Raw genomic sequence first — 27,848 nt, forward strand, 5'->3', positions numbered from 1 at the left:
AGCAGTTCAGGCACATAATCCCTTTAGTTTCTGGTTTCTTTATTTTATCGCATTGCCCAAAGGCCAATTGGCCGTTTGGCCATGTCATAAATCCATACAGGCAAACAACGTATATCACGGCAGTAACTAAGATAAGTCTGAAAGGAAATGAAGCATGATGGCTGCTCTTGAGTCCTGTGGCACCTGTAACCTTTTTCCGAGTGGAGAAGAGAAAAAGGAGGTGAGACGGCCACCAGGGTGACGGAGGCTGGCAGATTGAAGTGCCTTTTCACTTTTCTATAGAAACAGCTGGGATGCTTTCTTTTCACTCTGCTGGCAGCTAGGCTGTGTGTGTGTGTGTGTGTGAGTGTGTGTGAGTGTATATGAGTGTTGGAAAGAGAAAGAGAGAGAGAGAGCATTGCTTCTGGCTTTCGGTTGTCACCTGCATTGCAGCGGGAGCTAAATTTAGAGTTGTGTGTGACAGAAGTATGAGTGCTTCACTTTCATTTTGCAACCACTTGTCCTGATAGACAGACAGAAAGATAGATAAATAGATAGATATTCTAGCTTAATGGTGAATGAAAGCCTAAAAGTGCAGGGGCAATGAACGGTGGAAATAAGGCTGTGAAAGACCAAGATAAAGAGAGAAGACGGAGAGAGAAATCAGACAGCAGGAGGCTGGTGGGAAGCACCAGCTGCCATCCCCACTCTCTCTCGGCCTCTCTCTTCGTCTCTCTCCCTCGCTTTTTCTTCTGCTCCTTCCTTCTCTGCATCTCAGTCACGATCGAGCCGCTGTGCTTTGTGGCTCTGCTGCTGGCATGTGCGTGCGTCTGTGTACACATACAACATAGACAGGTATGTGTGTGTGTGTGTGTGTGTGTGTGTGTGTGTGTGTGTGTGTGTGTGGGCATGTGCGGCCATCCGTGGGATCATTATCAGTGTGCTAATGCTCACGCTGCCTGTTCGGTGAGTGGCTGCCATTTTGTTCCAGTCGGGCCCAGATCGTTAGGTGAGCAAGACTCAGGCACCAAGGCTGAGTCGGGCCCATCCGGCCAATACACACAAAAAAAAGAAAGAAAGAAAAATCCCCGGAGTTTCACAGAAGAAACACAGTGGCCTTGTTGACTTGATCTCACCGGAGGCTTGAGTCAGGCAAGCTCTGTGGTGCAACTACTGTTATTACGGTTGTTGTTACATTATTATTTCGTTTACATGCCGGCTGGCTGTACTGCGACACAGACGAGAACATCCTATCGCCGTAACGTGTCTAAACGCCAGGAATTTAAGATTAAAGAATCGCGCCCATGTGGTGGGAATTACCCCTAACAGTCCACCAAATGTAGTAATATACCAAATGCTATGAATCATCGTTCTCCAGCTGAGGTCTAATGCTGCATTCCTGGCATGTTGAGTTCATTCCAAAGTGCTGTTGACGGAGGAAAACCCGCCAGGCTTCTAGGGGTAATAGGTAATAGGACATGTGGGAATTTTTGTAGACTCTATCTCCCGTTTGGAGTCATGAACACGGGAAGTAAACGTGAATCCAGTCAGAGGCAATAAATATCAAAATGATTAGTTCCCTTCCATTCTAATAGAGTCAACCAAACTTACAGATAATAATCCATTTATATTCATTTATAAAGTCACACAAAAATAAAATAGATAATGAATCTGGGTTCAAATTATTTCAAATTTATGGCAGCAAAGCCTCATCTTGTTTTCCCTGCTGCTTCTCATATCACATAAAAGTTGAATGAGCACTTTCAGCAAATTCACCACGGTTTATTAATAAAACTCGGCGGCAGCAGCAGCACAAGAAAAATCTCAGACATCATCGGCATCATCGGTTTATGACTTGTGTAACTGCGAAGTTTATCGAACCCTGCGCTCGATCTGAGAGACTCTACAACATGTTGAGTTGTGTGTGTGTGTGTGTGTGTGTGTCTGCCCATTTCAGGCTCTGATTCAGATGTGATGCTGGATGCCCTTTTTTATTTTACATGAATTATTCATTCGATTTATTATATATTACTCTAAAAAACCCTTCATATCAGTGTTATTAATCAATAGCTGGGATGCATTTCTAATTCTGAGTCCATGGGTCAAATTAGGATCAAAGAGAGGGGAAAACTGTAACGAACTTGTGATAGATAGATAGATAGATATAGATATGTGTACCGATAGACGTGTGCATTGATATGGAAACAAGGGTGTCACCACGCTTTTAACCATACCGTCAAGATAATAAAAATATGGACTGAAGCCATGTTAGAGGACAACACCCGCCAACAAATGTGATTTTGAATCAACTAAAGCGTCAGCTGCAGCGCTGCAGACGTCCACAATTCAAATGAGATTGTATTAGATTTCACATTTTCTCTGTCTCTCTTTCGCTCTGTGTTACTTTCTGCTCTGTAATTGCTAAGGGAGGTGAATGATTATATTACACTGGCAGCCGGGGCCTCGCTCCTGCGATGAAGGGGCCGTATACAAGGCCGAGGAGAGGGGCATGAAGCACCGCAACTGGGAGGAAAATGCATTTTCCAACTATTTGAATGCCACAGCAGTCCTCACCCAATGTCATCACGGTGTCCTTGAGTCTGTCCTCGCACCCTTTACTGCCCCCGCAAAGGGCGACTGTGCACGTTGACCCCTGTGGGGAAAAGCAAAATATCTGCATCGCTGAGGAGTAAATGAAGAAAAAAAAAGCCTCCCAGTTAAACCGGACGTAACGTAGAGAGGTGGGGAAAGAAGGGGAAGGAAAAACCGGCATGGCTCATCGAGGCTGTCGAAAAATACGGGTGAATTGCGCATCAGAACAAAATACACGGGATTCATAACAAAATCTTTGCAAGGAGCACAGACCCAGAGCTGTGTGCGGGTCTGGCAGAGAGACAAAGAGGGAGAGTGTTGAACGTGTCACACATTTCTGTTTATCTAATTATTATTTTCTGTGTCTCCTCCATCAGAGTGTTTCTCCAGGAACCCTACTGGAAAAAGAATTATAAATTGCTTTCTTACAGCAACACATTTTTCATATCTTTGCTATCACAAAGAAAAACTGCCAAATGATGCAGGCATAAATTCTCTCCTCAGATAGTGCTCGCTCATCGGGCGACTAGGTGGCAGAGATCGACACACCGGGGAGGGAAACAATTTCAAATCATTGGAATGCAAAAAATATATCTTCAGTGTTGTGGTGTTTTATTACCCCCTCCTCTTTTTTTTTTACATTGGTTCATCCATCATATGCCAAGAGAAGGGCCCTTACACAACCTTCTTGACTGGGTTCCAAGGCACCAATGGAGGCTTTGCATGGAAACTAAATCGGTTTTCTACATAGCATGCAGGAATGGGATTATTTGAAATGTTACAAGTTTGCTGTTTGTTTTATTTTGGTTGAAGTAGATTCCATATGCAGTTGTGGAGAAGACTATATGCCCTGTGTGATTTATTGGATTTACTGATATTTGTGATTTATGATCAGATGGGATTAATATGAAATGCGACGACCACACATGGCAGTTTATTTCAAAGCGCGACGCATACATTGGTAAAAGCTGGTATGCTTAATGAAAAAATATTTATTACCACCAGATAAGCAAAAAACATACACAAAGTAGGGATTCCCTTTCTCAGGATGCAAGGACATGCGTGAACATAGCAGACACGTGTAGCAGTTGTAGAATTACGATAAAGGGAAACATAAATATAATATACAAGCAAGAATTACAAGGTAACAAAGCTATGAAGAGAAAGGATTTAACAAGGACTGTACAGAAAAAACTGGAGCAAACACTGTATAAGTTACTGCAAATTAACTCAAAGTGTATTAAGTAAAAGATTTGAAAGCAGAGTGTAAACGTGTAAGGGTGAATGTTATGGATCAAAACGGAAGACATTAGGCAACTTTCAGTGTTGTTATATAGGGGGTTATGCTGGTTAGTCATAGAAAACACAGGATGCTAAGACAGTTATGAACAAAGACTCAGCAAACACCGGCCGAGGCTCCAGGAGGATGTAGAGCCAGATAGAAGCAGGCTGAATGAAACACAGACAGGAACAGCGGACCAAAGCCGGCCCACAGTCTTGATTAAAAGAGGGAAAAAGTGAGAGGACTTGTAGATGACTAAATCCTTACTTTACACAAATGTCAATCAGCCCTGTGCACCTGTCCTGGCTGATGACGCAAATAAAGCCTGTTTAAACAGCCACTGTACAAGAACTAACGAGTTTCTCACCATCTTTCTATTTTCACACATTAAAATCATCAGCACGAGCCCAGTAGTATCACACTTTGTGCTCTGTAATATTCGACTCAAATGAACAGGAGGCTTTCATAACAACTCTGCCTTCGTTGCTGTAGTTTAAGGACCATTTCAATGGTAGAGAATGGTAGAAACATGTGAAAAGTTTCGGCTTTCAGCGGTGAAGACTCCACCGTAGCTGCAAGACCAAAGTCAAGCCACAGGTCTGGATCCTGCCGTCACTCCCACATCGATTGACTAATGTTTTCATTAATAGACAGGTTCCGATGATCTCTAATAGTATAAAACGTTCATGTTCACCAGTAATGTTTGTTTTAATCACTTTAGAAACATGCTTGATTTACATGTGTTTTGTCAAACTCAAATGCATCTGTAATTCTTATAGTAAAAATACTGATCTTGCCATGACACCTCCCATCGCTTTAAGGGAAAATACTAATAAACTCGCCTTGCCATCATTTTATCCCCATTTTGGAAACAATAATATTTCTATACCCCCTCTACCTCATACCCAGGGTCTTCAGTTTGTATAAGTAGACATAATTCCATAAGTAGCCTTAGAAAAGCATTATAAGAATAAGAATACACGACATGGATTAAAATGTAAAAAAAGAAAAAATGAATAAATAAAAGCAAAGGCTTATGAATATTTTCGCAGAAGCTTTTCATAGTCACAACCACTGAGGTCCGTGGACCGTAGCAGCAATACAGTTGAATGAAAGAAGTGATCATTACTCCCAGCTGAGTCCAAAACAATTCCATCCTAAGTTTGACCAAAACCGACACTGAAATAAATAACTCTTAATGAGTTGATTTACATCAATTCTGACTCATGCACACACAGTGTTCACGCCGCAGCGCCATGCAGCACCCTTGTCACGCATGCCAAGCGGGGTTACAAAAATATGAGAGCGGGTAGCAGAGCAATCTGATAACAGATCAGGTGATTTTACTGAAGGTAAACATGTATGCCAATTTTCCTGCCTTAACTTGATTTCCCCGATAGCCTTCTTTCTTTTGTGCATGTAAGGAGAGGGATGAGTTCATCCATCAAATGTCAACAGCCTTTAAACAGCCTCAGCTCCGATTGGAGGACAAGAAAATAGAGAAAAAAAAAAAAAACGAGCCAACATCAAGAAAAATGACGCGTGGCTTCAAATGAGAGATGCCCTTGATGGATCGGCAGGAGCAGCAAAGGAGAGAATAGACCTCCCTCGGCCCCAGCATAGAGAGGATAAAAACAGTTATCGTTAAATTCTAATGGGTCAAGTCTTTCATCTTTCTTTAAGGATCTGTCAGTTCCCTCCTTCCACCTCAAGTTAAACCAACCGAGAGTTTAAAGATCAAATGTAAAAATTGTAAGTAAATGAAAAAAAAAAAATAAAGCCAAAGAAAAGGCAAGGCAACTTTTTAAGTAATTAAACAGGGTAATATATATAAAGACAAGGACTCAAAGAAAAATGTAAAATGTATTCATGAAAATAAAAGTAAAAAAAGTGAAAGTATAAAATGTGTGGTGCAGATCTTAGAACGGTCACTAGGTGGCACCAGGAAGACTGTTGGTATTGAAGTAAAGCGCAAAACCCCCAAAATCTCTCTTAGACCATGAAGTCAAAAATTGTATTCAATAGCAAACTTCAGTCTCAACACCTAATTCCATGTCTTTCAATGTTTTTGTGGCAGACTTGCAAATGCTTCTTCCGTTGGGACGATATTAGTGAGGCTCTCTTCTAGCTTCACAGGGCATTGTTAGTCTGTGCCCCAAACTCCTCATTGTGTCAGTAAAAAAAAACGCAGGGATTAGTTTGTGCATCACTAAAGTTTACTGTATGTATTTTTGTGTGTGTAGGGGAAGCCCACATTAGTAAGAAAAACTCCAGTAGATTCAGAAACTGTGTGTCGCACCGGTCGGGTTTCTCTCCGCATCGGTGTCCAGGGTCCCTGCCCCAGGTGGCCGTTGGCGAGGGCGTTTCTGCGGCCTGGGCCCAGCAGCGGGTCTCCGCGGCAGGCCACAGCGAGCAGATAACTCTCCGTGGGTCGCCACTGAAGCCTCCCTCATCTCTCGGACCAAGTCGCAGATTAATGGCCTTGGTGGCTGAATCCAGACGCTCTGTCTTCTCCGATAATCAAAGGCAGAGCCGAGCACTATTGGGAGAGAGTTTCTTTAAACACACACACACACACACACACACAAAAAGCAAAAACAGAAAGTAGAGAGAAGGGATGTTTTCAAGGGGACTAAAAGTAAACCCACTATTGTGAAATGTTGGGTACCATTCTCCTCTAAGGAGAACTACTAAATGGCCTTAAGCCCAAAGTAGACTGAGCTGGTTCATTAACAAAATAAACACGGCAGGCTGGGCCTGTCTCCAGCCCGTATGTGAGATTTTAACAAGGGTGCAGCTTTTTTTTAGCCGTTTTACTTGCCCGAGTGTCCGGTGATGTGCATCTGAGCCTCATCCTGACGGTGCAGCGAGTTTTCAGAAGGGTGAGAGACTGAGAACGAGACGGAGAAATGCATTCCGTTACTGTAGTTCTATTTTCGGCTCCACAAAGTCGCGAGCACCACTGTTGGCTCATACTAACATCAGAGTAAAGACGACGCTTTCATTGTAGCCTCTTTGCATAGACAGTATAAGTAAAGCTTCTTGTTTTTTAATATTCAGTTGCAGTGATTTGTTGCGGCGTTTTATCTCATTTGAACTAAACCTTCAGTCCTGCGAGAAGTGTGAGATAAGACAAACGGGAAAAATATTGCATCCCCGCGTTAATCCCCGGTGGCACTGCGCTTGAGTCTGAGCCACAGTGGACCAAAGGAAGGGCTTTTTTTTTTTTATCCTTATAGAAAACAGAGACAGACCATCTGAATAGAACATCTGAAGCCATTTAATCTCAGTCTGACTTTGGTTACAGAGGGATTTCTGGGGACTCTTCATGTTGTCTAATACTTAGCTGCTCGGATGATTCTTTGGAACAGTTGGTGGCATTTTCCATGTCTCTTAGTCGAGGCTAATGTTTCCCATTGAGTTCACTTCAGCCAACTGTGTGAAAGAGTCAGAAGGTCACACATTCCCGCGATCATCGGATTCTGAGTGGTTTATCAGTCATTCGGCCTCACTTTACCATCAAATTTAAAACTGTGGGACAAGGAAACATCGGGATTACACTTGGATTCCAGATTATCAAAGCAGATACGAAAATTGTTTCCTGAATATAAATTTGCTGGATTCATTCGGGAAATGTACATTTACGAGCATACACGCGCACTCTTGTAATGATGAGGTACTAATGACAGTTACTTTATAATTTGCCATCAATTTCAGTGAAAATATGTGAGCAAAAGCTACCGTACACTTACCTGGCAACATCCGACCACTGTCTGCTGGTTGGACCTCTCTTTTTGCTACGGGAACATCAACTATCTTAAGTAAATCATTAAAAAATAAATAAATCCATTGCCCTCATCTGTGTTAAGGAACAGTAGGTTGATGGAATGAGGTTGACATTTCCTTTAATGGCCGAAGACTGTCATTCTGAAGCCAGCGGTGAAGTTGTCAGCCATTAGAATACATTTGTCTTGCCACTGTGGCATCCCTGCACGCATGAGTATAGACGCTGACAGCCTGTCCCCGTCTTCAAAGGGGCCTTAATTGGACTTTGTTAACAGAGCCTCCACACCACTCACTAGTATTATCAAAATCCCTTTCAGTACCGGAGCTTCGGATAAGAGCTTACTGTAAGGTCTTGCCCAAGCTCCTCTGGTACGTCTGTTCCTCCGTTTGTCGAGCGCAGGTTTTTTTTTTCCACTGTTGAACTATCAAGCGGAGTATGACAGCCATTTGGTTGGTGCAATACTGGTACAGTCGGTACGAGATTTACATGCTCCTCGACAGGCTGAAAAACTCTTCACTATGACCATAAAATCCTTAAAAGCTCAAAATATAATCAACAAGGATGCTTTTTTTTTGAAAAGAGAACATTTTGAGAATGCATGCTGCCTCTGTCAGAAAACACCCGGAAAGTTGCTCTTAATCCTGATCTGATATCCTTCGGGTGTTGTGCATTTCTTCTTTGCTTGTGGCAGCTGGCAATAGAACGGCGCTCTCCAGCTCTCTGTTCTGAACGCGCAGCGTTGACGCCGCTGGCGCGATCGTACGTATTTTGTCCAATCTTTCTGTAAGAGATTGATACGGAGTCTCTCCACGAACGATGCAGGCATGAATGGGACCAATCGGAGCCAAGATCCTTCATTTCTTCAAGTTTCATTAAAACTGGGCCGGTGTTGTAGCTACTGGGGTGTTAATGACTTTTCTTTTTACTTTTCACCTTCCCCTTGGCATATTGTTGTATTCTCTAAATACGAGAACGCTGTCAAAATGAACCATACAGCTTTACCGAAACTGCCTGGGACATCAAATCTGAAGACAAAAAATCTTTGTACCTTTTTTTATTTTATTTTTTTTTCAGCACCTTCCTAGTTCAACATTTGGTCCAAATATGCATCTACTGTACTTCAAAGTCTGAATTAAGAATCTGTCTTTACCTGCTCTATTCATGCAAACCTGTGTTAGTCAGGGAAAACAACCCAAGAGATTTATGTGATTTGCACTTCAGAGACTGATTGATGGCTTGAGCACAGTAAGTGGTACTATACATCATTAAGAGCTCGGGACATAGTCCAGTATGTATCTACCTGTGCAGATAAATACATTTATATGTAACCCTCAGACCCGCTCCCATGCTGTGAGCACATCCCGATTTCAGTGTCTCTATCCGTATTTTCCAGGTTTCCATCAGCTTTCTCGGTAATGAGCTTACCCATTATATTTTATTCAGCTTCTTAATTTAGATCACAAGTGGTCTTTTTCTTCAGCCTGGAATCAAAAAACACAGCAGGGAGCTGAGGCCCGGAGACAGCAAGAGACTGATGAGGGAGAGAGGCTGAGCTGACACCCTTTGAGTTTCCCCCCATGGTGACTAATTAACCTTTCAGGTTCCTCAAGTCCTCATCATCAGCGCAATGCCCAAGTGTGCGCGTCTGGGCATGTGTGTAGGACCATACCGAGATCATATGTGTGCCTCCGCAGGGGCTGGTGACATTTCCTCCGGACCTCTATCCTTCATTGTCGAACCTTTGTCTGTCCGACTCTCCCTACAGCGAATCTGTCTGCCTCCTTAGTTAACGGCAGACTTTATGAAACTCGCTACCTACGTAACCAAAGCGGACTTTACGGTGGCTTTACTTTGGTCTCACCGCAGGCAGGGAGAAGGAATAACTCACTAGCCACTAGCTTGATGTTTCAAAGTGAGCTTTTAAAAGGATATTTCAAGTCCTTACTTCACCCTCTAACAGCTCAATCTCCTGTTTATGCAGGTCGACTCAACAGCACCCAGTACATGTCCAAGGTCACCACTGACACTGGACATTTTTTGTAGCACATCAAAAAGTGAGGGTGTGGAGGCTTCTGCGGTTGGCGGGAATTGAATGCATTCGGACTCGATGCTGAAGAACCCAGCTCTGTCCGAGACAACAGTTAATGTTGGCTTTACATTTCACCATTCGACCAGGACAATGATCTTTCCCCAACCGTAAACAAGGGGTTTTAGTGTAGTTTCATTTCAGCGTTCTCTTACATGAGTGAGTTGCCTCTGAAACAACCGCGAGGTGTAGTGTCATTTCTTGCAATGTCACACACCTGAATAATTGTTGAGAGGATGAAATTGGTTTGATACTTTAAAAAGTGATTAATGAAGTGAAGGCATATAGAATTTCATAAACCCTGCCCCCGGTCCAGCGCACACCGGAGGAGTCTACTCTCCCTTGGTTCCCCTGGACACAGTTTATTATCGTCGGTCCGACATCTCTGCTGTGGCGAGCTCTGTGTATCCTCGCGGGGAGCGATGCGGTCAGCGCACGGACACCGGATCGCCTTGAGTCTCCAGGAGACCCCTAGTTCCGGACTGTGTACTGCCACCAACAGCCTCTACCAGCCAGAACTTTTAGTTTGGGTGGTTTAGTCCAGTTTTAAGCTTGGGGTTTATGGTAGGCCTGTCTCATGTACCCGTCTTTTGTTGAATAAAAAGTGAAGCATTTTGAATCGCTGTCTACTATGAGGAGACATTAAACAAACTTGTCAAAAAAATAAATAAATCATTTCATGATGGAGTGCAGTCAAGTCATTTAATTAAAATGTCCAGTGTTTCATGCTTAAAGCTGATACCAGTGACTGCTGTTTGCATAGCTGACAGCTGTTTAAAATGATGTTGACAGTAGAAAAAAACATTTTGCCACCGTACCAGCCCCACTGCCTGCGAATGGGTCTTTGTTGCAAAGCTTCAAATGTTTTCCGTGTACACAGTTGGACACTTTGCATTCCCTGGCCTGAAACAAAAAAAAAAATCAGAAGCTAAGAAGTAACGATATGATCAGTGGACAAAAGTGTACCTGCTTAGTCTCTCTCCTCCTTCCCTGCCTTTCAATTCATCAAGTCATCCCTCCAGACATCTTTGTTTCTCTGATGTAGTCTGTCTCCTCACACCCTCTGCGTTTCCTCCAGCCACACTGATGATTTTTATCTAATGTCCCTCGCAGAAATAAAAGAGAGAGGGGGGGGGGGCAAGGGACAAAGGGAGCGTTAAGAGAAGGGGGAAAGAAAAAGAGTCTTTGTGAGAGAGAGAACTCCCGAGACCGATATACCCGACAGAGGTCTCTTTGAGCGTCTTAGATCTGGTGGTTAAAAAAAATAGAATGGCTGGTGCAGCAGAGGTGCCTCCCCGGAAGATCAGTGACTTCCCCTCTGAGTGTGAAACTCCGAGAGAATGAATAAAAAAAAATCCCCTATATCTGTCAGGCATATTTAATGTGTTCATAATGCTGTTTAGACTGAGGGATCTTGGGATCCTCTTTTTCAGCCAGTAATATCTTGGCGGAATATCCGCTAATTGGTTATTAAAATTGAACTTGAAGTGAAAAGGTCTCACGCTGAGCCGTGTGATGTAGACCTGCAAGTTTTTACAGGCATTATCAGGCTGTTTATAGACTATCGGGGGAAGATATTATTGCTCTCAAGATTTACTTCCTTTCCAGTAATTTTACGGAAATGTGAAACTTTAATGACCTCTAAGTGCATTGTAAAGTCATCTTTTCCACTTGCCTGAAAAATGCTTTCCAGACGCCGCATAATCAAGGAAGATTCACCGTAAAAAACAAAAAAACATTGTGATTTCAGCTCAGAATAGAAGCTTTCGAACAGCCTTAAAATCATGAGCAGATTCAACGAGAACAAAAGAGTTGGCTCCATTTGCTCATCATACGTACTAAAGTAAGTCTTTTTGCGTCAAGTGAACATTGGCACCCCCGGTGGTAGTATCAAAGAAGACCACGACTCTCTCCGTCCCTCTCCATTTTATGATTTCAGACCGGGGTTAGGGATTAAAGTGACTACGAGAAAGACCGTGTGGCCCGCCTGAGATACAGAACACACACGAAAGATACAGAACAAGCATCGTCCATCGTGTTACCCCTTACTTTCTTCAAAGCCAAGGCAGAGAGGTTTCTGGAGAGCGTTAACCCAAATACAGTACAGGCTTGAATTACGCTGATCGGCTACCAATGCCGCTGCACACACCTCATTTGCAGAGTTTGGTGGATGCTCAGTAGTGAATTCAATTCATTCCACTCGTCATTTTAAGGACGTGAGCTCATTAATACTTTTTTTTCGATTCGACATGGAAGCAACATTTGTTTTCTACCTACACTGAGTTAATGACAAGAGAATTTTCTTGAGAGATTTTACCGAGTTGAATTATCCACACGTCGAGGAAAAAAAGGACACAACAATACGGACCTGGCTGACTTTGCTGACTGCTTGTTGTTATTATCTGTTCTAGCCTCCAATCCAAATATCCTCTAGCACACAAACACAGTCGAGCACAACAAATGCACTTAGACACACAGCCAAACACACAGCGACACACAATCTCATATGTGCACAGCGCTTGCTTTACAAGAGAGAGTGGGAAAGCTCTATTACTCTTCCTCTTCTCACAATTTCTCAGGGGGTCTTAAAAAGTAATGTGTTTTCAAATGCGGGGCTCTAGCTTGTCGCGGGGCCCGGCCGGCCGTGATATATGGGCTGAGACACAAGCGAAAGGGCAGCCACAGCCATACAGAGCAAGGGCTGAACCTGGTCCAGGTGCCCGGCTCGACGAGGGCGCGTCACCGCAGCGTGCCGTCGACAGGTTACAGAGGAGAAACGGGGAGTGGGAGGCACGACAGGTCTAATGGTTACATCGAGAGAATGAAGGGTGGGGGAGAGTGGCGACGCAGTAAGGCTCGAAATTTTTGCAGCGAGTATATTTTTGGGAGAAGGCTGCCCACTTTACAGCCACGGCGTCATCCCGACACGCAGAAACCTTCGTCAGAGAGGGACAGCGGAAGCACACAGGTCGGGCTCTTGAAGGGACTCGTCTACTCTCCTGTGTTTTAATTAGTTGATTTAATCCATTACAATCTACTTAATTCCCTTTCAATCTTCCCCTTCTCTTGTATAATCAAGACCAGTCATCCTCGTTGCCTATTTGGCCCAGTGGTTCACCAGGGGACTGCAGCTAATAAAAAATCCCCTGCGACCCAAAACATTTCCCCCGTAAACTACCCTCCAAAATAATTCTCTTAACAGGGCACCTCGAACTGCACACATGGTCAGTCATGACTTCTATTACGGGTTTTTATGGGTCGTTAATTCAAGTACATGTTATATCATTGAGGTCATAGTTAGTGGGGCCGTTGCAGTGGAAAGCATTATTACCTCTGCCGAGGGGGTTACGTTTTCACCCGTGTCTGGTCGTTGGTCAGCAGGATTTCCCAAAACGTACCGGACCCGGTGGAGGGACGGGGGCGTGGGCCAGGAAAAGGAACCGTTAAGTTCTGGTGTGGATCCAGATCATTTGCTGGGTATTTTGGATTTTTTTTTTCCCTCTGAAGTCTGGTGCACATTGTTTGACACCGGCCTTGGCCGGGGTGCGCGCTCTACCGAGCGCCATTCTAGTATTGAAATGTGTTTCCAATATTCTTCCACCCTCATATTTGTGAATGGGGTGGGTGAAACAATAGATGTATTTAGTCCAGTTCGACTCCACCGCAGATTACAGCCTCAATAAAACTACTGCTCTGACGGTGTCAAGCAAAACTGAACATTATTATCTTCGTAAATGTCGAATTTACGGCCGAGCTGTTGTGTTGCGTTAGATTTTACTGGTGTACCTAGTAAAAACCGTACCTGAGTGCATGTCTGGGGCGGCGCGACAGAGGACCGCACCAGGAAGATAATAAACATATATTTAGCTTCTTCCGCAGGAATTTATATTTGCCGTCTTGTCAGGCCTCCAGTTCGCATGACACACCCATGAGACTCCGTGCTCCACACACACACACACACACACAGGGAGACAGGCGCTTCGCCGGGCACCTCTACAACCGGCTACCGGTCGCAAGGTTCCGGCGGGAAACGGCGGGGTCTCTGCTCCTCTGTCTGCCTGCGGTTGCGGGCGTCTTGCTGAGGGGTGCAGCGTCGACGGAACCGCGCTACCGGGGGCGCTGCAGCACTCGGGCCGTTTTCGGAGCGCACAGGCCGGACGCAGCCGGAGGGGAGGCGGCCGGGGAAGGCGGCCGTGTCATGGTAGGTGTGTTGCCCGGGGCCCGGGGAAGCGCGGCGGCGGGGCGGGAAGTCGTCCGGGTGATGCCCTCAAGGCTTACGGGTACAAATACTTAAGTGTATCCGGAAATAAAGTCAGAACTGTAGCATGCCACTACATGAAATGCGCCGTGTAGGGGTTTTAACAGGCCTCTTTTAAATGTGTTAAAATAGCTAAATAGCTCACTGTTGAATTTCCGATCGCACTTTTTTAGTGAGCTACATTACACTGGAGGAAAACAAGCTTCCTGTATGTTGTGCTGTAAAAACCTTGACGTGGAACGTGTGTTGGTATGTGTATACATGGTTTGTTTTTGTTGTTGTTCTCTAGAGGTGTACCTCACAAAAACCCCTGCAGTACTACAGTATTCCTGACCAGAGTACACGAAGAACACTTTAGATGTAGACTGTGCTATGAGTAGAGAGTGTGTCTACAAATGCTCAATACACTTACTATTCTGAAAATAAATAAATATTTATATATATATATAGTATGGGAAAATATATTTTTCCCTTCCTCTCCAGCTACAACTTTCCATCTGACATCTTCTTCATGCAGTCATTAAGTCTGAATCCCTGAACGCCATATCAATACCCATCAATAGTTATGTTCTCATTTCTTTATTTATTTAGCCGCAGTCACGTGGTCGTCCTGCACGTGTGTCTTCGCCCCTGTCCTTCACCAAGCCCGCTTAGACATGCTTGCTTGCTTGCTTGCGCTTGGGGGGGGGGGGTCTTTTTATGTACGTGTGCGAGCCACGGGGGCCCGCACCATCGACGCGGCGCGCTCGGCGTCCACGTTTACCGTCGGCCACGTGTGTCGCATGGCGTCGGCGAGCTGCAGAGGCTGTCGGGGAATGACGCGCTAATTCACAGATGCTAAAAGGAGCAAATGGTCTTTCGGCGTTTACGGCGGTGAAGTGTAACTGTAGAGAGACCAGAGAAAACCAATTAGAAATCCAATTACACCTATAATCACCGAGAATCACGCCGCTTAATCTTGTCCTCGTATAGTGAGCACATAGTGGAGGGACGGCGGGCTAGGCCGTGCCGTTTATGCCATGGGTGTGGCGATGGATTTATCACATGCTGGAGAAACAAAAGCACGTAATGAAGCAGGAGACGGCCGCACAATAGCAATCTCAGATATCTCAGTGCACCTCTGAATTGCAATGAGACATTCTGCTTTGATAGTTTGTGCTTGCCCTGTCGTCAGAGGGCACAATTTTCATAATAACACATGGTAAATGTGTTCCCACACGCACCAGCACTCATTAATGTGTCCACACGTGAATGACAACTACCTGTTATCCCCAAATAACATCTCTGGAACTAGTCTCGCGGTGTTTGCCTCTCCTGCTGTCAAAGATGCGCGTGTGATAGCAGGCAGCCACGTACAGTAAGGTAAGCTCTAATTAGTGCTCCCCGTTTGCTCCACATGTGAGAAGCCTTTCTTTCTCTCCCCTCCTCTCCACGGCACTGGCTGCACTAAACATTAAGCTTTGAAGTCAAGTTTCAGAGCAAAGCCTAACAATCCGAAATCCCCGCAGCAGCGCTGTCATCTGCCTCGCATCACAACAAACTCGTGCTTCCTGACTGACCCTCGCACACATAAACAGTTTTGTTCCTCGTCAGGTCGCTTAAAAACGGGCTAAAAGAAAAACATTTACATTAAATATTCGCTTTGATTTCCGCGTTATTATTGCACTTTCCCATTGAGCCTTCAGAGGCACATACTGTACATGTCTCAGTGGGATGAATAGTCTTCATTTTTCAAGAGTATCTGGCAAAACGGAACAGTTATTTGAACCCGCTTAAACCGATCCGAGCACAGTGACGAGCTCTCAGTAGCTGGAGCTTGTTTTAGCGTGATGAGAGGAAACCCGTGTGTGGAAGGTCTGATGATGTGCAAGTCTCGTCTGCTTGTTTGATTTGTCTGTCCAACTAATCTGCTACCCCGTCCCCTCCCTCCTCGCCACCCGCTCAGCGTCCAGCTAAAAGCCGTATTGCCGGGATAATGAAATTAATGTTTTGTGGGCCATCGCTGGGCCACGATTTGATGACTGTGGAGGAGGAGAGGAGACCAAAAGAGGAACAAGAAGTCCAGCCCGATCGAGGGGAAGGAAAACAGCCAACCATCTAATTTTCCGTGCTGTTCTGTCCTGTTTTTCTTCAGCAAACTCATCCCGAGCCATTATTAGAGTAGCGGTTGGGAGGAAGGCCGGGGCAATGATTTTAAAAATATTGAGGTCATGAGTCCTGCATGCGGCTTTTCTGTACCAGACATGTTTTTGTTTTGTTGTTGTCAGGATTATTCACATTTTTTTCCTTCTCTTTTCAAAAAATGTCTGCTTGGAAGGAAAGAAAGCAGGTAACCTGTTATTTTTTTAATCATATATGGCATGTTTTAAAATCCACATGCCAAAAAAAAAAAAAAAAAGCTAAAAAGTTTCTTTCACCCCAGGATCTGACTTTGTGGGCCTTAGTGGGGTAAATATCAAAATTTAAAACTGCGTTAATGGATGTTTTGGCCACTTGGGGGCGGTAAAACAAGATGAAAGCCCAGCATTCTCAATGCTAGCTATAGCCCTCATTGGGCGGGGAAATGACACCAGAATGAGCTTTTATTTCTTCCTTCCTTTTATTGCATTTCATCCAATCTCCTACCCCAAGATTCAGATACATTACGACAGGCATTAGGGACACAGCTGGAAGTCTGTATATCTCACCGGGAAAGGATAAACAAGACAGATTGAGTGTATGACTGGCTGTTTCACTGGCTGACTGGCACAAATAGTGTCTTGTTGACAGACTGGCTGACGAAATGACTCATTGACTGATGGGCAGAGACAAAGCGTAACTGGCTGGCATGTTGCTAGATTTGAATGGCTGATTGACAGGCCGGTTGACTGAGTTGGCTGACTGAACGCCCTGACAGGCTAAAAGATAGGCCGCAAAACCGGTCTGTTTGTTGTGTTTACTTCGGGTGCGATGTGTGCTCAACCACATGAGTACAGTGATTGGATGTTCTCCGCGGCAATTGCCCCCATCTGTACGCGATGGTCTCACAAAGTCCGCCCCAAATACTGGCAAATGAGCTGGGAGCGCAGATGAGGGAAGCGATTTAAAGAGGCAATCAGTGTGGGCGGGACAGAAGTGATGAAATGGAGTAAACAAGTCCCTTTCTCTCTTTTTACACATAAATACAATACAGACAGACAGACACATGCACTCACACACACACACACAACCACACACACACACACACACACACACACACACACACACACACACACACACACACACACACACGCACACACTCAGAACCAAATGCCATTACTCTCAAGAGCAGTACAGCTGCAGTAGTCAAAAGAAAATCCATTCCCCAACAGTTCATGAATTTATGAATTTTTCATGGCTCATACAACAGCTCAGTTGAAAACTCAATTTTGACTGGCTGGTGAGGAGAGCTTTTTATTTTTTAAACTTTTATCCAAAAAACTTCACGTTGAAATAGTCCCGGAATGATATAATTTCCCCAAAATTAACGCACTGTCCGCCGTTGTTAATCACTCCTGACAATGTGTAAACACTCGGGGTTATGTTCGGACAGGGATGGTTGGACACAGGAACAACTGAGAATGTGTAAATACAGGGCACTGTTGTTGGATTGTACTGTTCAAAGAAGAGTGCGGACTAGAACGGCTGGGCAGGAATCCTCACCTTTCCCATGTAGCCAGAGTCCCTTCCAACACTGATCTTCCCTCGCGGGCTTTCGTTCTTGGACAGCGGGACAGTCGCGTTTGCTAGCAGGACAATGGCATGACATTAGCCGGTAGCAGCTAGATAGGTACAAGCCCTGACTTGTTACCAAGGACGTCATATAACAATCAGCAGCTCCACAGAGAAAGGAAAGTTGCAATTAATGGTCCATCCATCTTCACTGCCTTTCAGAAATGCAAGCCTAATTTATCATCTTTGCCTGGAGGAAAATTTGACACATACAGTTTTGTAAATGTGATATGTTTTTTTGTTTTTGTTTTTTTAACTAATTTATATCAATATAGTAAAAAAAACATACGGATGCTACATATTTTTTCAATGATAAGCTGTTGAATGTACGGATTTTATTATGTACCGGATTTTATTTTCAAGTTTGCAATTAAATTGTAAACATTTGTGCTGTTGGGACATATTATATTTGCTTTACTGACTCTCACTGTGTGTTCAGCGTATTTTCAGCTGGTATGACATGACGGAAAATTGGACTGTGTTCATTAAAAGAAATTTAAGGTCGTTTTTACCATAGTAAAAGTAAATTAAAGTAGGTGGTAACTGTATCGTTTTGCATCTTAATGCGATAGAGCTCCGTAATGCGTCTGGAATTGCTCCATGGCGCTCTATCGAAGGTCGTTTTTGTCCTTCCAAAGACAAAACTTTGGTCACATTGATATACACCGATCAGCCCGAACATTAAAACCGGTAACTAGTTTTTGATGTCGCCGATCGGTGTAGACGCAGCGTCAGATAGCTTACAGAAATGTTACACTCTGTCTGCGGCTAGCCATGTGCCTCAGGCTTTGCCGAGGGAGTTAGGCGCAAATTTCTATCACCAGCTCTGCTTCCACTCTCCTAAAAAGTATTGCTGGACATACTTTCATTGGTCAGGGGCCTGGAGCTACTGAACAAGGCACCTGCTCAAAACTGGAATGTGTTTTTTCAGACGTGGCAGAGCTGTACAGGCAGACTTGACCGGTACTGTGGCTCTTCTCTATGGATGTATTGTGTGTCTTGTAGGTGAGAGTTTGTCAGATCGAGAGGCCTGGATCCAGTTCACTTTTAGTTTTTCAGAAGTTCACCTTTAGTTTTTGCTTTCTCTTTGCGCCCTCTGAAATAAGAGAGCAAATGCTCTATAAATGAGAAGTAAACTGTTTCAACTTCAATTCAAATATTGATCGAACTGCTCAGAAGACTAAACTGACTCACTCCACTTGATCATAAATGAGACAAACTGCACACAGCTTTCTTGTCAGCTTTCTCGTCTTCAGGCAAAGCTGAGGTTATAAACACAGCATATACATACAGACAGTTTGTACTGATGAACCATCTTAATACCATTGTGCAGCCGAATAATTGCTTAGAGCAATTCCTCCGACCTGAATGACCAATGTAGGTCATCTGTCGCTACCCTCTGATACGACCTAGAGTAGCATCTCGCCGCAAATAGTGACCCTACATAATTGCGGCAGAGCACCTGCGAAGCATTCATGAATATGTGTTTGCCGTTTGTGTATTGCGATTGCAGCCTTGTGGACCAACATGAAGTTTAGCTGTATCTCATCCAACAGTCCAACACAAGCCCAGTGTTCACAGTCAGCAAGGGTGGGTGCCGCTGGATGCGCATGGAATAGAAATTAGCAGTGTGGGATCGGTAAAAGGAAATGTTATTAAGTTTAGCTAATGAAAGAGTAATGATATCAAACCAAGGCAGCACTTTTATGCAACTGGCCTGTTTCCTCTCTCTCATTTGCACAGTAGAGAGCCCTGAATATAAAGGTAATTCCAGCTCTCCAGGAGCCGCATACATAATGAATGGCTGGTTAACTTGATGTATGCCACTGTAGCGGGCTGATTTGCATGCAACCACTCCTACCTCGGTCTTGTGCGGGGTCATAATGAAGTGATATTTTTGACAGATTTTGCATGTGTTCGAGCAATGAAGCGTCTGAACTCCTCACACACCTCAGAATAGCTTATAACAGCGTGGTGGCCAACCCCTGCTTGGTAATTCTGCCTGGGTTAGGAAAGATAGCCTCGGCTCGCCTCTTGCCCTCACCCCTGCCAAGACAATCACACACCTCTTCAATAATTTATACCGAGGTGTTTCTTTCATTCCAATATTCCTGCCCAAATGGCATTTTAAGAGCCATCTTTGTTGAGCCCGAACGTAAAAAGAAAGTCTTCAATTATTTATTTCCAAAGGTTTTTTGGTTTTTTCGCTCTGCCTGACTCTTTTTCCCCTCTCTCTCCTCCTTCCACTCTACTGGGCCTTGGCTGGATGCTGTCTTTCTGTCCCGACACTGTATTTCTCCTGGCTACCCAACAGGTAAGTTTGTTTGATCGCATCAGACTTATAGACTCGTGCAATGGGCTCGCCTCGCACTGTATTATTTAGCGCTGCGGACTGGGAGCTACTTGTCGTTACCTGACAGAGGGATAGGTCATGGATCTCTTGTACGTCCCGCTGAACAGAAGCTGTGGTCACTGATGTGGAGCAGAAAATCTTTGGTTTCACAGTGTTTATTTTCACAGCTTTGCTGAAGTGGCATTGGGGACACCGAGTTGTAGCAACCTTATTTGGTTGGGGAGCATCTGATATGGAAGGAGAGACGCATCCTGAGTATTTTAGAATGGTTATAGTTGCAGACTTAAACACCTAATCCTTTCCTCTAAGCTTTAAAGTGAGGAAAAAAAATGGAAGCTTTTCCACACAAATCAGAAGCACGGAGTTGTTTTGCAAAGAAATCAGTTGGGAGAAATGGATTGCGGATGGTGCGGTAGTGCTTGAAAGCTTGAAGCCTTACCTTAAATGACAAGGGTAATGTCAGTGATCTGAAGAGTAGAAAAAGCATGACTAATGAGAAATCAAAGTGAGATGCATCATATCAGGCCGACGTGAAGCCTTCAGGGGTGTACAGTGTAATCACATCCAAACTGTTAGGAAACAGAGATGACCACGCGTGGCAGCTAAGGCAAGCAACTTTGGGGTGAGTCAGATTTGTGCCTAGAGTGATGCTCTGTGACATTCAGAGTGCTTATTTTCCATACGCAAGCCACGATCTTAACTGTAAATATACTTAAAACATGTTGTCAAGCACAACCTAGACTGGGGATTTAAGATAGTCTCTGATATTTTAGCAGAAAAAGAGAACAGATCAAACAGTCAAAACTGGAGGGGATCAGTGCATTTGTCTGGATAAACGATGATGTCTCACACCGATGGTTGTCGGGAATCAAACAATGTAAGAGCACAGAAGTGATGATAAAGCAAGGGAGAAGTTTTTGGGATATACAGATATGTCAAGGAAAGGTTTTGAACATTGTAAGATGTCCGTGACAGCAGTGTAGTATCATATTTCAAAAAGGGATGAATGGAAACCGAGCATCCGACGATGTCAAGTTTAAGATACAGAATGGCATTATTTTATTGAAGGCACAGTATGAGACAGAAAATGTATGACAGTAAACGCTGTACTACAACTTGGATTGATGTGAAGTGCAACTTGACTTTTTGCAGAGTCAGGATGAGCAATACTCAACATGAGCGTGTGTCACCGGTATAGTATCAGAATACATTGGTTGAGGACAACAATACCTCACATTGAAAGCAAGGGAACTATCCAAAATGTTTTGTGCACAAAAAGCATGTGACACTTCAACTATGCATTCAGCATTTCAGTTATTGTGTATTTGTCATGTATTTCTCACTGTTAGCTTAGCTCACTAGCCAAGGTGGAAGTAGCAGGATGCTGCTACACAACCAGAAATTCTTTTTTTAAGGATGTTGGTGCACTAGTGTGCACCTTTGACACTGGAGACCTGTCCTACCGACAGTCAATATTACATTATTTCAACAATGAAGTCAATGTTTTCACTAAACCTTAACCAAGTCGTTTCGGTTGCCTAGACTCAACCAGACCGGAGCCAGAAAGGTGGCATGTAAGTCATATAGGTTGTAGAGGAACTAGGCAATGACAAAGCACCTGTCCTGTCACGTGAGATTCAAGGACTCATTGATGGATTTTCCCTGCATGCCATACTGCACAGTATATGTAGTTGAAGAGATGGCTGAAGATATACAGGCAGTAAGTTACTTTTGAATTACAGAAAATAGTTTTATTCAGAGTTTGAGCATAAATGAATGTGTCTGACGGCTAAATGGTGAAGATATAGAAAAATATTCAAGTATCAGAAGCACTCTGAAATACTGGAACAAATGAGACACAAACAAACATTAAGAGAAAACATTTTCTTTGGGAGAAAACAGCCTTTTATTATTATGTCTGTGGTTTTCCCATTGGGTGTTTGCTTGGTTATCAGTCCACCCAGACAGAATTTTCTCAGGCATCGGCAATCTCTGGCTGATGCATGGCCACCAGCGTGGTACCAGCAGCCTGTAAACAGACATAACCCCAGCAATTCAAATATGAAATGACTGCATCATTTAAGAGCTGTCGTGACTGTATTTTACTACTTTGCGTTAAACAATTCATGAAGGGTGCGTTGAGGATATTAGAGAATAGAAGGACAGACAGACTGGCAGCTAAAGCGCTGCGGACCCGTTAAGCAGTACTCTTGAAAGGTGTTGGAAAAGCCAGGTAAAGATGAGCAGATGAGCTAGCAGAGTAGCAGCGAAGGAGTCGGTCGGTTGTACCCTAGGAAGGCATCATTGAGCTTCGATGAGCTGGAAATTGCTCCCTGCTACGGTAATGCGCCGTTTCTCTATGCTGTGGTTTTTTTGTTTTTTTTCCAACATCTTAACCCATTCAAACGACTGAATTGGATACGAGCCCGACACAGACGCTTGCCAGTTTGCACATGTGCACACACACACAAATATAAACACTGATTTAACAGTCAGACAATGTTTCTGATAAAAGTATTTGAATATATAATGGCTGCCTACCTAATCCAAACTCGCTTATACTGTCACACTGTCAGATTATATTTTTAGAGAATGAACTCAGTTCCACCCAAAGATTTTCTTTGATATATCTTTACATTTCCAAATCCCTGGAGTGCTCTTGAATCTCAAGCACTAACTTGTCTCTAACTATTCAATTTAAATAGACTCCAGAGTATCTGCAACATTGTGTGCATGACATTCTTTGACTCCAGAGTATCTGGCAGTTGTGTGCTGCATCTCCACGATCATGCGCTCATCTTCTGCAAGCCGCTGTGTGTTGCCCCGTGAGCATGTGCTGTGTTCGGCCCAAGTCAACTGCCCGCAGAGCTGCAGCTTTGCACGTCCACTATGGTGGGAGGACTGAAAAGCAGCCTAATGGCATTTTCCATTCCCTCGCAGTGGGAGACATCTTTATGGATGGGCTGTGCGTCGACTTCTACTCCTCCTCGCTCACTGAGGAGTCATGAAGAGAGATGGCCGTGAGGGGAGGATGGAGGGGTTGGAGGATAAAGGGGGGAGGGAGATGGAGAGAGAATATGTGAAAAATAAGGGGGAAAAAAAGGTTTTAAATACGCAGGTTACCAAAGAAAGAGAGTGGTAAAATATCTGGAAAAGAGTGAGATTCTCAGTCAAGTAAAGAAATAAATGGATTGATTTAGATACCGAATGAAAAGGCTAGACTGGGAATGATTAAGACTCAGCACTGGATAAAAATCAAGAGAAATCAATCATGAAGGATGGTAAGATTCTCTCCCCATGTTATTCAACCCCATTACGCTGTTCCTTCATGGATAAATACTCCTCCCCGGTCTGTCATTTTCTCCCACCATCTTCCTCCCCCTTTCTTCAGCCACCAGACCTCTCTCCTTGCTGATGATGTTCACACCATTAGAGGATTCTTTTGGGACCACACGGGAGGTGATGGAAATCTCATTAATTAAATAGGTAGAGTTTTATGCCATCATGACAGGCAAAGGGAATGCTTCTCTGCTGACTTATAACTGCGCTATATACAAGGTTAAAAAAAAAACCTTAACTTATGCAAGTAATTTAAGGCTTTATTAAATACACGCCTTTTTTAGCAGCCTACATCACTTATTTGATCTTCAATAGAGAAAAGCATCTGCATTCTAAAGCATGGAAATGTGGGCACCGAGCTAAAGGGGCCTGCGCAGCCACACAGGCCAGAGTAACTGAAAATACTCTGACTAATTAAAACTCAGGTTGAGGTTGGGTGAAGTTTCACGTGAAAGGACATGAGGTCACTCAACTTCATGAGCTAGCGAGAATGATAAAAGTGTAAGTGCAGTAGTAGAACTGTGACTTTGTATGCAACGCAGCTAACATGTACTATGGTGCAGTGGTGGCTGTTTAACACAGTAGAGAGGTTGAAAAATCAGTTTAAATCTTTCAAAACCGGTGCCATTACTCAACCCTATTGGCAAGTTATCCAGGAGAGTCCTGAGATTCTTTGTTGGCACAATACTTACTGAACTCGAATGTATAAATGAGTTACACTTCCCGCACCAGCAGCCCACCGCTATTTCTTCATACCTTTGTTGTTGGTGGGCACTCTGTCTGTGCAGGAGGTGAAGAAGAGAGGTAGGTGAAACACAAAACTGTCTTCTAAATATTAGCGAAATGGACTGAGGAATGCTGGTAGTACCAACAGCGGCTGAAACTTCACAACAGCTGTCCATGTCCATCTCAATTACATTATGTCATGTCTGGCTACTGAAATCCACCAAATTTGAATACGTCCTCCAACTGTCATGTTAAATTGTCAAATAAAGTTGGATGTGATTAAGCTAATGACAAACTTTAACATGGCCCTTTCAAATACTGAATGACTTGTTTACTCTCAAATGGCTCAAAAGAGAAATCAATACAAAGAATACACATCCAGGGAGCAGAACAGCCTTTGATAAGTCTGATGTAAACAAGGAATCCTTTTATGATTTGATTTGACGAGATGCACTCGAGAACACTTGGAACATCAGACAGATTCAGAGGCCTCATTTTGTGTGTGTGTGTGTGTAAGTGCGCATGCATTTGTGTGTGTGCAGGCTTAAATATATGTTTTGGTTTTTTTTTTTTGAGATACCACACAGAAAGCAAACATCAAAAAATGTGGCAGGTGATCATTTTCCACTCAGCATTTGGCGGTGAGAAGTTTTTCGTTGCTTGAGCACAACCACAGATGTTTCGACTATTCCGTGTTCCTCACCGTGGGGTAATTCAGAAATGCAACATGTACAGCACAGTGAAGGTTTCGATTGGTCGAGGATAATCACAATTATTAAGTGCTTACATGACTGCATGTGTTACATAAAACAATGTAATATAAATAGCTGTCCACATTACAGCGCTGATATAGAGTATCTTGCGGTGCTTTACGAAAATTCAAAGCCATCATTAAAAAACGAAATAATGTGCTCCTGTTTGTGTAACTCATTACATTTTTGACACACAGGAATGTAGAACATTGGCTCGGCCGTCTAAGTCCATGTTATTCAGCCTACGAGACTCCCACACGTCAGGCCGGCATACTGCGAATGCCCTAATGCTTTTCGGGCATTTCTTTTAAAGTACCATTTTGAACAGCAGAAAACAGTTGTAATGGTCGAGCCATTACAGAAGTGAAGTGAACCTCAGACCTGTACCAGGGCTACAGTAAGTACTTGTTTCTGATTGATTGGTAGGTGTCTGTATAAATTTTGTGATTTATGCAGACAAACACATAACATTTTCAACACTGGTTTAAAAGGTATATTAAACTGCAGATAACCATAATAGCAGTATTTCTGCTTCGTGTCGTACTACCAGAGAATGCTTAAAGGTAAGACGGACCTGGGAATGGCTTAAACTTTCAATATAAACACACTTTAGGTGGGTTTTGATCTGTACTGGCCTCAGTCTTCAAACACCCTTGACAAATTACACATTGTTTGAAAGCTCTGATTCTCTAGATTCTATCTGTGCAAGACATTATAGGCTCCCCATATCACCGCAACAGCTGTTGACACGAAATTGGCTTCAAAGTGTTTTTACAGGAAAAAGGTACTACTACAGGCCTTATATTCCCTTTTTATGGCAGATAACAAACAAAAATGCACAAAAATGGGGGTGTCCGGTGACAGGGTAAAGGAGACGAGAGAGAGAGAGAGAGAGAGAGATGTAGGAAGTAAGAGAATGATTAGGCGCTGGAAAAGGTTGGATAAATTGAAATGGAAGTGGAGTAAAAGGAGAATAAAGATGGGATGAAATGTAGCTGTACACAGCATGAAGGGAAACAGAGAATGAATTCTCAAGGCTGGCTAAGGAAGTTGCGGAGCCAACTGGATACATAATTTGATTTCCCCTCTGATATCACTGTTCATTTCACACCCTCCTTCTTTTATCTCTGCTATGTTCAGCGTTTACCTCTATCGTTGAAACAGCAGACACTGTCGCCCGATCCCGATGAAATTGTGCAGGTGGGGATCAACGGCGGGAAATCTACCTGGAAGCGTTCTGTTTCCGTGCCACTCTCTCTCCCTCTGTGGGGAGGGGATCAGGGCCAAACAGAGAGGTCTGAGCAGAGATAGATGGCACACGGCAACCCATCCCTGACAACAAGATTAATCTTCACTCTTCAGACCTGATGAAAATGTCTTGCCGGCACCACCTCTACCTCCACTTTTCATCAGTCGCACCCACTCCCCCTCTGTGGAGGGTAGTTTCAAAATTAAAATTAAGAGATTGTGAATATTTTTTTCCCCTTTTACTGTACTTTGCTAACAAACTTTAAAGGGGCACATCCCAACTTTAATCAATTTACTCCTCATAAGAGATATTACACAGCCTATGAAAGCAGTTGAATGTGAATGTGTTCTGGACAGTGGTGCACAGAGAGATTTTTAAAGTATGAAGATAACCCTGAGGACATCAAAGTTTTCTCATATTGGACATCACATCGACTGGAGTTCACATTTTTAACTGAGCCTATTTTACAAAAGTTTGAAATAAGTGGGCACTTTGAACATTTTGGGATCCATCATTTTTGAAGCTTGCGTGCATATTAGGGACTAAAAGACAAGATATTTCAGGCTGTCCTGTATCATGCAAAGTGCGTGTTGTTTGTTTCAATATAACTACCACTTTATGTCATTTCGAGTATGTATCTTTTTAGCTCAGTTTTCACTTTAGGTTTTGGTCATAAAACACCTACTGTGAGTTACTTGAACCCTGCAGCTGGAGACCCAATCAATGGACAGACTGCATCTAAATGAGTCCCTGTATTTGGAGACTTGAACAAAACCAATTCGACTGAACTACTTAGACAAAATAAAATGTATTAGAAAGCACCTGGAGGCTGTATTCCGCACCTCAAATCTAATCAGAAACTCATTTACAGAACACTTGCATATTTTTTTTTCAGGTTAAAGAATACAACGACAGCTCGGAGAACATTAAATCCATCCAGAAGTGGGAATGGTTTATGTAAGGAGAGCACTTGTCACAGCCCACTTGAAATGACGCCTGCTCTAAGTAAATCCATATTGTTACTTGCCAGACCACAGAGAGTAAAGTGAAAAATGTGAGCTGACTTTGAAAGACTAAATTTACCTGACAGGTTTCTGCCATTACTGTTGCAGTAGACGGTGAAATCCCAGCCTTAACCTGTCAAACCTTTAACTTTCAAATCTTAGTTTTAATCTTATGATTTCTGTCAGTGATGGTATTTTACACGTATCTCTCTCCCAGTATAATTTTCTCTTCACTTCCTTCCTTCCATCTCTGCCTTTAGCACATCTGGATCTGAATTATGCAACAGCTCTGAAGCTCTTTGACAATGTAAAAAGGGACGAGTACAACACACTGTGTGTTTGCACGTGAGCTGGTTTGTGCATACATGTTTAGCACATGTTCCTGCAGGAGTATATATTTGTATACAGTACACAGTTTGTGCTGCACGCATGTTGTTCGGGTATGTTTGTATGTATGTGTGTCAGTGCATGCCTGGCATGGGGTCTGTACTCTGAGGGTGTGGTTAAGAGAGGCCCTGAAAGCTCTATTCAAGAGGTAAACACACATTTCTCTTTGGGACTGCCAGCATCAAGGGAGTGAGAGATGAAATAGAAAAACAAAAACACATGCATACGCATCTTTTCCCAGTACGGCGGCTATGACGGAGGATAAAGGAAGGAATAAGACTTTTAAAATTTAAAGCTCAGTAAT

General features: G+C 43.5%; 1 protein-coding gene and 1 long non-coding RNA gene across 2 annotated transcripts in view; both read left to right on the forward strand.

The window, feature by feature from the left end:
• LOC120796097 (pro-neuregulin-3, membrane-bound isoform) overlaps positions 1-27,848 on the forward strand; it is a 334,227-nt gene that overhangs the window by 120,527 nt on the left and 185,852 nt on the right. The window lies entirely within an intron of this gene.
• Positions 13,872-26,653, forward strand: LOC120796099. The gene is made up of 3 exons (XR_005708335.1): positions 13,872-13,927; positions 25,102-25,301; positions 26,045-26,653. It is a non-coding gene; the product is annotated as an uncharacterized LOC120796099 (long non-coding RNA).

This window comes from Xiphias gladius, chromosome 11 (assembly GCF_016859285.1).
Source record: "Xiphias gladius isolate SHS-SW01 ecotype Sanya breed wild chromosome 11, ASM1685928v1, whole genome shotgun sequence".
Classification (NCBI taxonomy): domain Eukaryota; kingdom Metazoa; phylum Chordata; class Actinopteri; order Istiophoriformes; family Xiphiidae; genus Xiphias; species Xiphias gladius.